The 15,385-nt window shown below is 45.2% G+C and overlaps 1 protein-coding gene across 1 annotated transcript in view; it reads right to left on the bottom strand.

Annotated features, from left to right (window-relative positions):
- slit1a (slit homolog 1a) overlaps nt 1-15,385 on the bottom strand; it is an 80,376-nt gene that overhangs the window by 35,682 nt on the left and 29,309 nt on the right. The window lies entirely within an intron of this gene.

Genomic DNA, 15,385 nt, shown 5'->3' on the forward strand with positions numbered 1-15,385 from the left:
AGGAGAGTGAAACACAAGCTGCCGTAGTCTTAATTAGCAGAGTCTTTTGTCTGTTGTTAAAATGATGAGCTAACCTGATCCAGAAAGGTTTTGCACACACATTACGCGCTCTATAGTGCTGCCAGAGACTCCTGCACATGCACGGAGGGCTCCCACAGCTTGGACAGATGTAAACAGAGCACTTATGGTCACCCGCAGAAAGGCTAAAGCACAACACCAGAATCTAGAGAACTTCACAACACAACTATTCTGCACAAGACTTTGATGACTCCTACTTATTTAATGTTCATGCACACCACAGCACGCAATCCCGTGATGCGCACAACACTAAAACCCCACGGGCTGACGCTGAAACGAGTTCCCAAAGACTAGACCGACACGTAGTCTCACACTGCGTCCCCTCCGGGTCATCCTTTCCAGAGCTTTCCTCGGAATGAACATTGCACAGACATTGTTTCAGCGGGATACAACAGAGGGGAGCCACCACAGCAGTCGTGTTGCGCAATCTGTCTAATGAATGGGTGGTTGTGTCTTTACGGTACAGCGGAAATTAAAAGAGCACTCTGCAGGCAGGCCACTGCAAATAAACCACAATTAAAAATGGAATTTGTGTGTTTGATTTCACGTGATGAAATATTGAGTTCAAGCTGCAACGCTTGGCAGTCTATAACTTGTTGGGTCTTGGCCCGTGTTTACAGTCGCATTAAAAGATGGTTGCGGATTAGCATGACAATGACACTGCATAGGAATGGCCATAAAACGAGCACTTTTATATCTTGGCTGAACTAATAAATAAGGCAGTCCAATTATCTTAACTTTATCTCTATCTTTTTACGACTGGTATTCTGAACACACAAAAATGTGAAGTGCAAGCACACAGATGTGCAAAATGAAACGCACACATCGCTGGCTTGTGTTCAAAGAGAACATAAATATTCCAACTGGTGGCACGTTCTAATTTTATCATCTGAGCTTTTTTGAGCTAGATTTCCTCGGCAGATCCGCGTAACATCTGCTTCCACTGAGGTATGGAGCGACACAGTAAGCAGACAATTTAGGCAATTACACAACAATAATCTGCCATATTTTGCAGGATCATATCCCAAACATCAAACTGGCTTCATGTCTCCCAACTAGGGAACACGGGAGCCAGAGCAGTTGTGCTCCATCCAGCTCCTTTGTTGTTCTCTTGGCAAAAGCGAAGCCTGAGTGCAGAGTTGAAAGCTGAGTCAGTCTGGCACCGTGGCTATATTTGTGCCTCTTATCAAAGTGGCTCCATGCAAGAGGAATGCCTTTGGTTTGCCCGGCCCAACACTCTGTCTAATTACCAATTAGTCATCTCACCTTGTCCTCACCTTTCTGCAACAAACGTTCTAACACATATGAAGAAGCCAAAGTGAAGAGTAATGATTTCTCCCCCCAGAATTCTGGGAAGATGTTATTTCTCTGTGCGGCTGCATGTGTGTGTTCGCTCCGGGGTTACAAAACAAATTCTTTGCCGGGACGACGCTGTCTGCGTGCAAGAGGCTTTGGTAATAGGTGCAAGGAGAGGAAGACAGACAGGCTGGAGAAGCTGGAATGCAAGAAAACGCAGATGATATGAATACAATGCTTTGTGTGTAAGTAGTAAAATGAAAGCTGTACGGTGGAATCCGCACACTAAAACCCCCATAATCCTGTTAGCACGCTATAACACGATTGACTGCAGTGATCTACGCACTCGCACTTATGGTGCTGTTTGATTGGATTACCGAGATCGTGGGAGGTCATTTTTAAAATGTAGGTTTGTTCTGGGACAATGAGTGCCCACAAAGAGCCCCACGACAACCCTAAATGATGCTATCTATCACGCCAGAATATCTTCTCTCATTTAGTTATATTGCCTCCCTCCCTCCGCCTGGTTCTTTCTGTCCTCTGTCACATTTAACAGAATAATCACAGTGGTCATGGTTTTGGAGTCTGCAGTCTTCAGTGTCTTTTAAGGATTTATCAACGGGTTCGACTTCTTCAGCAGCCAGGGCGACATTAAATTTAGCAATGCCACATTTCTGCATTTACACATTCTTAAAATGGCAAACAGGACATTTCTGTGGAAGACCATGCTGTATTTTACATAGTCTGTGGTTGCCCCTCAGTGGTATTTTCTAAGCGAGGCCCTGACTGTGTTGGCTCAGAGATATTTGACATTTCTGATTAGTTTGGAAGCTGATTTCCATGGAAGCACAGATGCCTTCAAAAACAGACATGATTATGTGAGAACAGTCACCACAAATAGGGTAACTGGCCACCATGGTCTCCAGCACTGAGTCACGACAGTAAATCTAATGTTACAGCCCCTCAGCAAATACCACAACAGTGCATCACTTGTGCAGCAGCCCAGACATAGTTAGCAACCAAACTGGTGAGCATGGAGCGTGAAGAAACGAAAGTAAGGGATAATCATATAGAAAAAAAAAACTTTCTTTCCTTCCATTTTTTGTCATTTGTTTCCTTGAGGAACAAGACTGCCTGTCCAGTGCGGTCTAAATTTGACTCTGTATATCACATCAGACTTTCAGATTATGAAGAATTGCAGGAGCAGAGAGCATACAGTTAAACATCAGAAGTGGGACCCGAGGTCGTAACCTCCAGACCTTATTTCGCTTGCACAGGTCTGGTCAGGGTGAAAGGATTCATGGAAACCATCAGAGCCTCGCAGCACTCACCACTGCCCAGACTCCTTCCATGCACTCATAACAACACTATGAAGAATATCCCGAGGCAGGGCTGCGGCCTCCGGCCTCTGCTTCCAGTCCAGGCCTCCATACATCTCACAGAGTGCTGTAATGATGTCAGGCCGGCAGCTTTTCGTTTCCTTATTTCCTGCACTCAGCATGCCTACAAGTCCTTTCTTTTTCATTACAGGTGTGTGAACCAATGAACGGGCGAGAGTGAGTGTGGCTTTGCCAGTGTTCAAACAGCCTCGACCTGGTATAGATTTACCTTAATGCACTACATACCCTGCAAGTGGGCAGTTAGTTCATTAATGTAGCCTGCCTCTCTTTAGGTGACTTTGCTCACAGTTCATTCCCATTGTTGCCCTAATGATGAGGCAACACACATGTTTTCAGGTGTGTCCTCGCCGCATGAACTGCAGCCCCCAATGCGCTGCGGTCAGGCTTTTTAAGGTTTCACTTATAAAAGACCTCAAACAATGGTATTGTTTAATCAGTGTAAAGTGCTCTGACAATGAACTTAGCTCCTGATATGCCTGTTTACAAGAATCCCCGCAGAGTCTATATCTGGGATAATTAGCAACGTTATCAGACATAGCTCAAGGCGCCTGGTCTGGAGATTAGCCGCACACTGAAGGTAATGTCTGGTTCCTGTCTGATTCACATCATTAACCTCTGATCTATATCTCAGAACGTTGCACTAATACTGTACACAACTTTCTAGTGCATGACACATATACCTGCTATAGCTGCATAATGTTGATCCCACCACAGAAATCCTTTAATCTGTTTTTTCTGACAGTGAAAGGAGTTTCTCAGGATGCAGCAACAACTCAGCCACCTGAGGGAGAGACAGCGCGCCTGGTTAAAACCCTCAAAGCTCCGGGCTCGTTAGCAACATACAACTTCTAATGCGCAAATGAAAACATGCACACGGACACATTCACGCATGTGCACACATGTGAGCACAAACAATTGCCTCTTTCATATCCGGAATATTTCATAACCTCCTCCTCCTTTGAGCCCCCTCCATTGTGCTGACGGGTGGTTGAGCGGTTGACACGCGGGATCATAAATCATTTGGGAAGATCTGATTCTCTGATGCTTTGGTTTTAAAGGTTTCACTGACGGGAAACAAGCGCTGCTATTTAAATACTTTTGTGGAAGTGCACGCTTTGCAATGCAGCTTCTCCTTCAGTGACACCCTTCACGGCTACCGGTTAGCCGTTTCTGCTTTCTTTCTCAGTCTTTCTCTCTTTGAAATTCCCCCTCAAAAATAACTTGTATCAGCGATTCAGATTAAGATGTTTTCCTTACAATTTTAAAGGCAAACTTAGGCAAGAACTCTTCCTGAAAATACTCCATGAACCGAATAAATAATACTACTGGGAATTTATACACAGCAGTTTGGATTTGGGAAATCCAGCTGGCATGACTGTCATGTAATTAAGTATAAAAGTGCAAGCAAATGTGGCATACTAATGTTAACAAGAAGAGATCTGGATCAATTTATAACTATTTTATTTCCTAAAAGCAAAGAAAATGACCGGAAAGTGCTGAATAGAAGTTTTTAACTTGGAATAAGGTTTAATGAAACCTTATTCCAAGTATTGGAAGAGGACCAGAGCTTTCCTGTTGCTAGTTTCACAGTCTTTTCCCCTTATTTCATCACTTCAATCCATCTTTCATTGCATTTATAGAGATTTATATCCAGTGATGGTGCTTTGTTTTAAAACCCATACCCCCAAAAATCTTAATCTTACTTCCATGGTGAAGTACGAGTAAGTGAATTACTGCTGATACTAAAAGAAATGTGCCGCTTTAGTGCTTCTGTGTATATATCCCAGTGTAAGTGCGCTTATTTCACTATAAGTGCATCTAAAATAGAGTGTTTGTTTTCTTGATTTCTTGACTCGATTGCACGATAAGAAAATGTTTACCCTTGGCAAATGCTCTTAATTTTGTTCTTCCATTTAAAAGGGGGAGAAAAAGACAGAAAAAGGGGGAACGTGTCTGATTACTTACTCATTAAGAGAGTTAATGAGGTGTGTGAGAGCTGTTAAAAGAATGGCAGTGCGCTGCCACTAAATGCTAACTACTTTCTTCCTCCCTGCTCGGTGAAAACCCACAAGTAGACACACACGTAAACACCCACATGCACAAAACTGTGGGCCTTGCCGGACCTGGAAATGTACCAGCAAACGACTGCAAATAAGGGAGCAATGCATCCAAATAAACAAACCAAGCAGGCGCAAAGTGTTTATGTACACACTTTGTTTAAATCTTTATAGCATCCACTTTGATTTATGAAGGTTACGGGTTCAGTTCAGTTCCTTGTGTGTCAGTGGAACACAAAAATATGTGATAAGCCACCGTAATGATACAGTAGCAGAAAACTTTCCTGAAATCAAAATGTGATTTGGAAAAAGAAAACGCAGGAGCTGCAGAGCGGAGGATTGGTGCTCAAATCAATTCAGATGTTTTTTGCAAAAAATGAGAACTTGACTAAGTCTGGATTTGATTGAAGACTTTGTCATGATAAAACAACAGAACGCCAAAAACCAAAGAGGACGGAAACAGGAGGGCACCGCATGGCGACGAACCCTGAATTTATAATTAATTAGATCTAATTAGGTTGCATCAAAAAAAAACAACACACACTTCAAACACAGATTTGAAAGTGAAATGTTCAGATGTTATGTCAGCTGGCAGCACTCAGAGACTTGAATGCAGTAATTAACTTATTTTTTTCCCATTAGCTCGTGCGATTTGACTAAAAGACTCGAATTGGACTCAAAAGCGGCGACGTGACAGGAGCAGCTAGGGGAAGGGAGGTGGTTAGAGATGCCTCTGTCCCTGCAGCTACAGCTTATGCAGCCCGCTAAAAGACACAAAGAAAAAGGCAAAAAGGGTGGAGAGGAAGAGTCAGAGGAAGTTTCATCAGTTGAGGCCATTTTTGAGCATTTTTTGAGATATGTCCTCGGTGATAAGAAATGAAAAGCGGAAAATGGGGAAAAAAAACAAAACCCCAAACTGTGTTGACATGCTTCATTTATGTGTAGACATGTCTTTGGTTGAGTTAAAAGACAACAAACCCACAGTGTCAGCCAGATGAATACAGAGAGAATGTGTTAAGAGTGGGGGATAACATAAAGAGAATGAGGTGAGAAGAAGTATAGATCGACGCTGCGGGGCCTTTGGGCTTTTGCCAAAACACAGCCATCTACGTGTGTGTGTGTGTGTGTGTGTGTACTTGTGTGGCCCGGAGAGAGTGACTGAGTGTTCCTGTGTGCGGCCAAGAGTATCCGCGCCTCCCTTCTCACCCTCACGTCGGCCCCCATCCATCGTTTTCTCTCCACACCTTCCCAACCTCGCTAAAATAAATGGCAAACATGCCTCCTAGCCGTGTCTCCCTTCACTTTCTCTCTCCCGCCTGCGCTGTGCACCTCCGCGCGGCTGTCGGTGCGGTGCGGACAAGCGAGCCAGACACCATCACTATCATCATCTTGATTACCATTATCTTCCCTGGGTCAAAACACAGTCTTAAAGTCTAAAATTCGCGTTTCACACAAATTATCGTGCGCCGACGCACAAATATAGAACACGCAGAGCGAGTAAGGTGTTTCTCTAGTCCCTTTGTGGTAGAGATGAGACAACGAGGAGGAGAGAGCTGGATGGAGCTCGGCGGGAGGAGGGCTGACGAGTGGGGAAGAAGAAAACTGCTGCTTTTATAGAGAGAAGAATAGACAGGCTGCTTTAGGAATACTCTCGCACATAAACCCAGCAGAAAAGTCTCGCTTTCTAACTCCATCTCTTTTTTCGGACTAAATATAGGCTCTGCAAAGAATCCTAATGAAAAACAAACACGGTGCTAATACAGAATGCAGCATAATCCAATAGCATCTGGTTGCCTTTGTTGTCTTTGTTTTCTCTTGAAAGCTCATGTCAACACCAATCCACCAAAACTGGTGCAAAGAAAATGATAGAGCTGAACCGCATGTCATTTCACTGGTTCGTCTTTCCTCTGCAGCGCCACTTCTCTCTGTTTACTTACGCGGACTTCGGAAATAAGTCATCAGGCAGCATTATCTAATTTTCAACAGACCCCGTAGCCTATATGTATTTAACCCTCGGGTGTCGTACACTTTCACGCACGCTGAAAGAAGAAGGGGGAGGCCGTGTGGACGCATCTGGAGAGGGTTTGTGATTTATTCTGATGTTGAGAAACGCAGCCAGCATACCACCCTCTGTCTCTCCCTGTCTCTCGTAACACACACACACACACACACACACACACACAGAGACCGTCTCTTTTTCGATGGGACCTAAAGGGGATTTCATGGATGGACTCCACTCTAATCATCTACAGCTCACCAGTCGACGAGAAACATACAGCGCTCCCAGACTGGAACACTCAACAACCACCAAGAGAAAACACTATGTCAGTGGAACTTATCAAGTCCACATGAGGGCTGACAGACACACACACACACACACACTGAGAATCAAGTCTAGTTTAACTGTTGCCCACATCTCTTCTTTCACTGTAAATGATTCATGATGTCTGTGTGTACTCGCAGGCTTACAAGTCCCACATGAGTCCATACATTTGGCTGCGCGCTCTGCTGCCACCCGTGAGGCAAATGAAAGCGTTAACATGGCAAAGAAAGACGGGAGAAAATCTATACTTTCTCCGAGCTCCCGAGTCACCCTAATTTCCCCTCTGCCATTATGTGCACTTGAGTTTCTGAGTGTGTCCGAGCCTTTCACTGGCAGTCAGGCTGAGTGATGGAAGAGGGCTGAGCGGCATCGATCACGACGAGCGCTTACAGGCACTATCAACAGACGGCGGGGTGTGAGATAGCCCCGCTTTTCTTACGGGGGACGCAGCCAAGCCCCGTCCATCCATCATGCTGTCTACCTGCTGGACAATAGAGGAAAAGTGTGAGGGGGAACAGACGAGGAAACGAGGTAGAGCGAGGGAGAACATAGCTCTCAACAGGTCCATTTTCACTGCCATTACCTATCCCTACATTAGCCAGCAGGCTTCCTACAAGCCAGAAATAATGATCTCCATCTCTGGAAATAGCCGGGAAATCAGTTTGCTAGGTTGGGCTAATGTTTTACACTGAGTCAGGGCGGGAGGGAAAAAGGGCAGGAGGCAGCCATTTAGAAAAACAACAAAGTAAATCTGGTTGGCCAGTCTCACCCACCCATCCACCCACACACACACACACATACTGTGTGGTCTTCCTAAACTAGTTAAAGATGCCTCTTTGTGAAACAGCTCGCTACCTAGAAAATGGAAAACTGATCCCGAAGATCGGATGACAGCTTTTCCTGGAAGCGCTGGTCTGAGGTCAGCGTTATTGAGCCACTGCGACGACAGATCCACCACACCTAACCACAGGCAGTAGATACGAGATCAGAGGACCGTCGCCAAGACACACACATTCGGGAGCCATTTCAATCAACACGAAAACAGAACACTTCAAGATGCTTAATTGACTCCATGGAAAGACGAGGAGGAAGCTCAAACGCTTTTGGAAGGAAGAGAACTAAAAATATGAAACGCAACGAGACCAAAATGAACTACTGGATTGATCATCTTCTCGTTTCTGAGGAACTTAAGTACATTTATATACCTTCTGTATTCTCTGGAGTGACTGAAATTGAGAGTGAGACCTCCCAGTTATTACTTTAAATATTCAGGGTTGCACATGGAAAGCATCATGAGAGGAGAGGAGAGAGGAGAGGAGAGGAGAGAGGAGAGCCAGAGGGAAGGTGAGCACAGCAGTTACCTTTACATCGTGTCTGTTCTCTCTCCAAATCCCTCTGAAAGCTAAACTTAAAAAACAGCCCAAAGGTACACGCCTGGATATAAAAAAGTCAAGGACACCTACTCCAAACAGAAGAACTCATTATAATGTCAAATCTCAGTTCAGCTCATCGTGTTATTGTTGGATACGCGATCACTTCCCCAAACTTTTAACCAGCTTCCCTTTTACTTTCCCTATTACGTATAAACTTCAAATGTTATATTTGTGCACTGACATAAATATGCAGCAAATAAGCGCCACCGTGCCGCGGGGGAAAACAAGGCCGCGCTGCCCCGAGTGGGAGTTACGAGACAGGTGCACTGTGGCTGACGTCAAGTCGACAATTCACCCCGGACATATGTCTATATATCACCTTATCTTTAACAGGGCACACTGTCTCGCACACAAACACGCCCGTCAAAGCATGCGTGCACAAATTTACAGCTTTTTCACTCCCATGCACACACACGCAACTCGTTATCTTAAGGCAGCAAGACAGTAATCAGCAGTAACTCAGGCCTCCTGTGCCAATATTTCTGCACGCGGTGATTCACAAAACACACAAGGCAAGTAATAAAGGTGAGCTGGACACAAGAGCAACTAACGCACACACGACAAAGGTGGAATTAGAGGTTTTTTTTTATGTGTGATGGATTTTCATACTTGTTTTCACTCATTGTGCAATGCAAAAGAAGATGTGTGTAAATGTGTGTAGCTGAAAAAGGAATAACAAGCTCTCAAGTTAGGTTACATTTCTGAGGATTTACACAAATATGGCAGAGACTACAGTGCAGCTACTGCAGCACTGCACGACGACTCCCTTAATGTGTGTTCTTAAGGTGTGAAAAACATTTAAGCGTCTTGTATCTGCTCTACCAGGCTGCGCGTCCCAGGCAGTTTATTACATAAGTAAAAGGGGTAAAGGTTAACCACTGGTCAGCCAGCAATGTGTGTGTGTCTGTGCCTGTGTGTTTGAGGAGGCGGCATTTCCTTCCTGTGACAGGTGTGTGCACATGTCAGGGGTCAGAGTGAAGCTATGAATAAATAACTGCAGGATCTCTGAGACTATGTAGACTCCTCCATGAATATCACATGAGGCTGCCAGGAGGGCAGACGGCCACGCTCTCCGAGTACACAATACGAACTGTTAGGAAATTAACAATAGTTCAGTTGGTGCTGGTTTGCATCGTATTTAGATCAGTGTCGTATTTCCTTTCACTGTTATCATGTTTTTGTGTTTGTTTAGACGATTCAGCGTTGGTTAACACAATGTCTCTGCCTGAACATATGCCCCTGAGCCTTAGAAGTAATACTGTTAGTTGTTTGTCGTGATGCCCAATTGTGTTTTTTTTTTCTTTTCGTGAGTTCATATGGGTTTCACTACAGTTTGAAAAAGACACTGAAATTGAATAGAGAGCGAACCAAAGCCTCTGGGCTTTCAATTCTATCAGTGTTCTTCATTAGCTTCACTGCATAAAGAAAGTCATTCCACCAGAGCTAACGGCCCAATACTTTTCAGATTCAATTTCGCTCAGGCGGCAACTCAAAAACTCCCCTCGAGTCGACTCGCGTGCGTGCGTTCGGTCTTTATATCGGGACGGGGGTGCTCCGTCCAAACTAAAGGTGCAAGGCCAGAAACTGCAGAGGTGCTGGTTGCTAGGAGACAAAAAGGTACCCAGCTGGAATTGTGACTAAGCCTTGAGGGGAGTGTGTGTGTTTGGAAGCGTTTGCATGTGTGTGTTCTGTTTGTGAGAGCGCGGCTGAGGCTGGCAGAGGAAGGAGAAGGACAATGGAGTTGGTCCCAGCTGTGCTGCAGTGGGTGGGAGTCGTCCTGAGAAAAAGAGCTTAACAATGGATGTCAGTGGCTGCTCTGGATGTTTACCCTGTCCTCCACGCCGCTCTAGAATACCCTCCCACACCGACGGCACACAGACAGTGCGGGCAAAGGAGTGAATGAAATGAAGCAAACTTTACAACCACCACGTAGACACGGACAAAGAGATAGAGGATCTACTGAGACGTTTAGACGTATTTCTTATAGCGTTATAGTGAACTATCTAACTGGAATTATTAAAAAAAGTAAAAGTACTTCTATTGAAAAATGTTGTTAGATTTTGAGGCCTATGACTTATCGATTCTAACCGTGCCTGAAAAGACACATTGATTTTATGTCATTTTCAGAGCTCTGATTTGCCACCAACATAAAAGCAGCTACTTAAAAACCTCAGCAAGTAAAACCAACCAACCAATATCAAAAACATGTTTTGCGATTTGATTCAGCCGTTCCTTTAAGACAAAAACTTTCCCCGGCTGTTTGACACACAGGCTACCTGCCTCTTTTCCTCGCCTTTACTTATCTGCTACATGATATTGCTCACTTGCATTCCTTAAAATATTTCAGAAGCATACTGCCTTGAGGTGTGTTCATTAATGAGTGGCCAGCCCGGAGCAGCAGATGTGATCTGCAATGCTCAGGAGATAAAGATGAGGCCAGACCGCGCTTTCAGGATTAATGAACCGTTGCGGAGGTGAAGCCGTAGGCATGGATTATTACCACAGGGGCCGAACACACGCTCAAACCGCGCAGACGCACACACGAGCGTGTCCCCGAATGAAAGAAACAGTCTTTCCATTTTCTAACAGTGTCCCACACAATGGCGGCTGAAGCACGTCCATCCATCATCATCTACGAGCATTAGCATAAAGACTGATTACTCCCCTGGGCCAAGAGTCGTCTGTTGGATTAATGAATACATGCCGGTACAGTTAGCATACCGTCGCTAGCCAGATGAGGCCAATACCTTTAGATAAATTACTGAAACAATGACAGTTATGATGGATACGTGGGAATACAGTGGCTCTTTGTCCCGTATGTAAGAGCACTGAGTGAAGTTCATTTTGCTCAAGTTGAACTAACATGTCACTGTGCTTACTTGTGTAATCTTGTCTCTGGCATCATGCGTCTTTGTGCATTCTTGAAAGCAACTTCTGTATCATTTTATTGCCATAAGTTCTGCATGAATGCCGATGGATAGCCCGGGGCTGAGCGCATGCATACTTGTGGCTGTGTGTGTGTGTGTGTGTGTGTTAGAGAGGCCGTTAGTCCCAGAGGAGGCTGTGTGTCACAAAGCCACCCTGGCACTCACTAAAGGACCAACTGCCAGAGCAGGGGGCATGAAATTAAAACTCACCACCCAGGAAAGAGGGAGAGAATAAGTGAGAGGGAGGAGGTGGATGACGAGGAGGAGGAGGAGGAGAGGGGTGGTGGAGGAGTAACAAAGGATAATAAAGATGCAGGACGGAGAGAACAGGACACAATGGGCTGGTAATATAAAATCACCCAGGTCAGACTGGAAACAAAAGAAATTTGCAGGAGAAGCGTGGAAATGTGCTCTGCAGTGACGACGCCTGCTGCGATTCCTCTACACCATACCTCTGTCATGGGAAATAAAAAGCATCAGGCAAAGAGAAAACCCTGCACCTATCAAAAAAAAAAAAAAAAAAAAACCCACAGGAAAGACCATCAACTGTTTGGTGAAAAAGTGCCGCTGACCCACAAAACTTCAAGCCATATATCACTCCATGTGTTGACTTGTCACGTTGCCAGACATACATTTGGTTTGTGTTTCTTGAGATGGCAATAGATCACCCCACTGGTCTAGACCAAACCAGCACCGAGGCTGTGCACCGATCGGGCACCTATACATTCACACACACAAACACTATGTCTATGCAGGCGTCCTCTATACCATTTTCAACTCTGACCTCTGGAAAGAACAGGAGGCCCCGAGAGGCTATGATGGATATGCCAGACACAGGGAGTGTGTGTGTTTGTATGTGTGTAAGTACACATTCATATGCTTACCTGACAATGCTACATCCTGTAGCAGGACTCTGCTATTTATTTTCTTTGGTGTATTATTCTGCTCTGTGTAAACTACCCTCCAAATGCTCCGCGTATGGGTACAAAGGCGTTTACAGAGAAAATAATACCCACACACATAAACACTGAAATGCAGACACGCTCGTACGCGGCTGGGAACAGCCGAGCGGATGTCCTCACCCCGCGGTTCCTATCTCACCCTAGTCATGACCTTTCACCCTAGCTCCGTGACTCAGGCTGGGAGGGCCCTGAGCGTGACCGATCCATTAGACTCCTCTGACAAGGATGAGGATGACATCTGAACCCCCAGAGGCAAGGGAGGGACGAAGATGACAAACAGGAGGAGGGCTACTAAAAAGATGGAGCAACATAAGAAGGGAGAAGCCTTTGAGGAATTTGAGGAATCGATCAATTAAAAGTCTCTGTCTTTGCCTTGTCTCGAAATGGAAAAAAGGAATCTATTCATGGTAAAAACAACAACAAAAACAGCAGCTCTGATCCTCTGTGGTTAATATTTGAATACATAAAAATGTCTTGCAGTGCCAGTCAGCTTCTGATCGGCTGAACAACTTGACCCAACTTGACGGAGGATTCTGCATTTTGCATGTCTGTTCTACAACAAATGAACAACTTAAATCTGAAATGGATGTTGTTTTTACCTGTGTATTAAGGACGTCATGCCACTGACGCTTTAAAAAAAACACTGACACAGACGTGCACAAACACAACGACGTATTCTGCCATAATAAATCAGATGGGATTTCAAAAGTGACAACAACAGCAGAGATGCCTCGCCCGGAACCTGAAAAGGGAGACCTTGGGAGAAATAAAAGAAGGAACAGGAGTGGCAGTGTGAGAGAGGAGGGGGTGGGGGCAGCTGAGGAGACGGAGGGAAGGAGGAAGATGGGACTTTAAGGATGAGCGAATGAGAGTGAATACGCCGTCTGGAATGCCTTTGTCTGCATAGGCTAATATTTGTTCTTGGATTTTGCTTTTCCCCCTTCTCTTATTTGCTGTTGACAGAAAGGAATGAAAAGGCAGATAGCCAGCAGGTTACCTAGCAAGGCTTGTGTATATATGTATATACGTGTGTGTGTGTGTGTAGCCAGCAGGTTCCCAAGCAGCAGGTGGTGAACAAAGGCAGAAAGTATCTAATTTAGGAACCTTGTTTGCTGCAACTCTCCAAATGAATCTGCTTGGGACCGCAAACACATGCCAAACATGCACCAAAAATGTGCGGTTGTTTGTGTGGGAGACAGAAGATATGGGGAGAAAAGGATGGAGACATGCAAACTTCTTACACATGGTGCCAAGATCCTCTCCACCACCAAGCCTCCCCTCACCCCTCTCCCCTCCTGGGGAGTCAGGGGTTGAGGCAGCCTGGGTGTCTGCCTTAAGGCCAGTCTCTCACAGCGGGCCCGTCGTTGCGGCGGCACTTTGATGTCTTTGTGGCGAGGATTCGTGCCTCATGTCCACGCTCATTAACTCTGTCAATGACAGATCAATGTGAGCCTGCAGAACGCGGCGCTGCCTCGAAATTACAGCCCATTTACCATTCTGAGTCGGGACTGGCCTTGGCATGGCTCTGAATAAACACACAGTGCAGCAAGAGACGGAGAGAATGCTCGCTCATGATAGCACCCATTTAACAAGAGCAGCCCCTTCACACATGCTTAGAGGATATTGGTCCACTTAACTCTGGCATCCAAACTTCCTATGGATTAGTGCTCACAGACGCCAGTGACGTCTCTTTACATCCTGCAGGTCCCTGTTTAATGATTAGGAGCTTACAGCCCTTGTATGTTTTTGCACCCTAATGTCAGTCAGACGGATGCAGCCGACCAGAAAGTTTAAATCCGTGAGAGCAGTTCAGGCTTGTCTATAACAACATGACCCGCATTGTCAAGATCGGGCACTTAGCACCTTCAAGACACCTTTGTGTCTTGTTTTATCTTCTACTGCATCTCACTTATGGCTGACTTTTACTGCCTTTCCCTGCTATTTGAGGGCCTGCTAGTTTGAGTGAGGTCTCTATTGCGTTCTGTCTGGCAGATTAAGCTGGTGCTGTTAAGAGAGAGCAGCCGGTCTTGTGTCCGTGTGTTTCTTATGTGTTACTTCCTTTTGCCTAGTATATCAGTGGGTGCCAAGCTCTACCTCCAGAGGGAAAAGGTTCGAGCAACATGAATGTTATTTTCCAACTTTGTAACACAGCAGCATTTTAGGAACTTAAACTATATAGATCGAAGTTATAATATCAATTAAAGCGTTAAAAATCAAGACAAAATTCAAAAGTTTGTAACACTGTAACACAATAGTGACTTTGCAGTTTGTGCATTCATTTACTCCTGCATCTACAAGCCCACTGCATACACAACACGTGTAATGCAGCCCACACACACATGCACACCCACACACACACACACACACACACACACACATGCAGCCCAAGAGATCATCTGTACTCTAAATATTTAAAAAGCCTATTCCTCTGTCTGTAATTAAAACCACTGCAGCATTCCAGTCTGTATCCCCTACCATCGAGTCCTCTCTCTCTCCATCTCCCTCTAGTCTGTTGTTCTCCGCTTCCTTCCTCCATTTTGACCTTTGCTTCAGTTGCCTAGAAATGGGATGTTTGAAAATCTTCCAAAAACAATAAAACTGTGGGAATCTTCTGCGCCACAACTGCCCTCTCCTTGACACCATGAATCCGCTTGTCTCTCACCACCACTTCTCATTTGCTCTCACAGCTCATCTAGGATGGCATCGGTTCATTTACCGCTGGGAGAAAGTAAAAGGTCAGGTTTTGTCTGGAAGGTAGGCAGGAGTCTCTCCTGAGGAGAAGGTTGCCTTTCCGGAGAGAAGTAATGATATGTTAGGACAGCCCGCAGAGCAAACACAGGAACTGTGAGTCAGCGCCACAAACTGTTTGGTTACCAAACTCGGGGCTTCTGTCGTGCCCGGGCCTGCGG

This window comes from Chelon labrosus, assembly GCF_963514085.1.
Source record: "Chelon labrosus genome assembly, chromosome: 15".
NCBI lineage: Eukaryota > Metazoa > Chordata > Actinopteri > Mugiliformes > Mugilidae > Chelon > Chelon labrosus.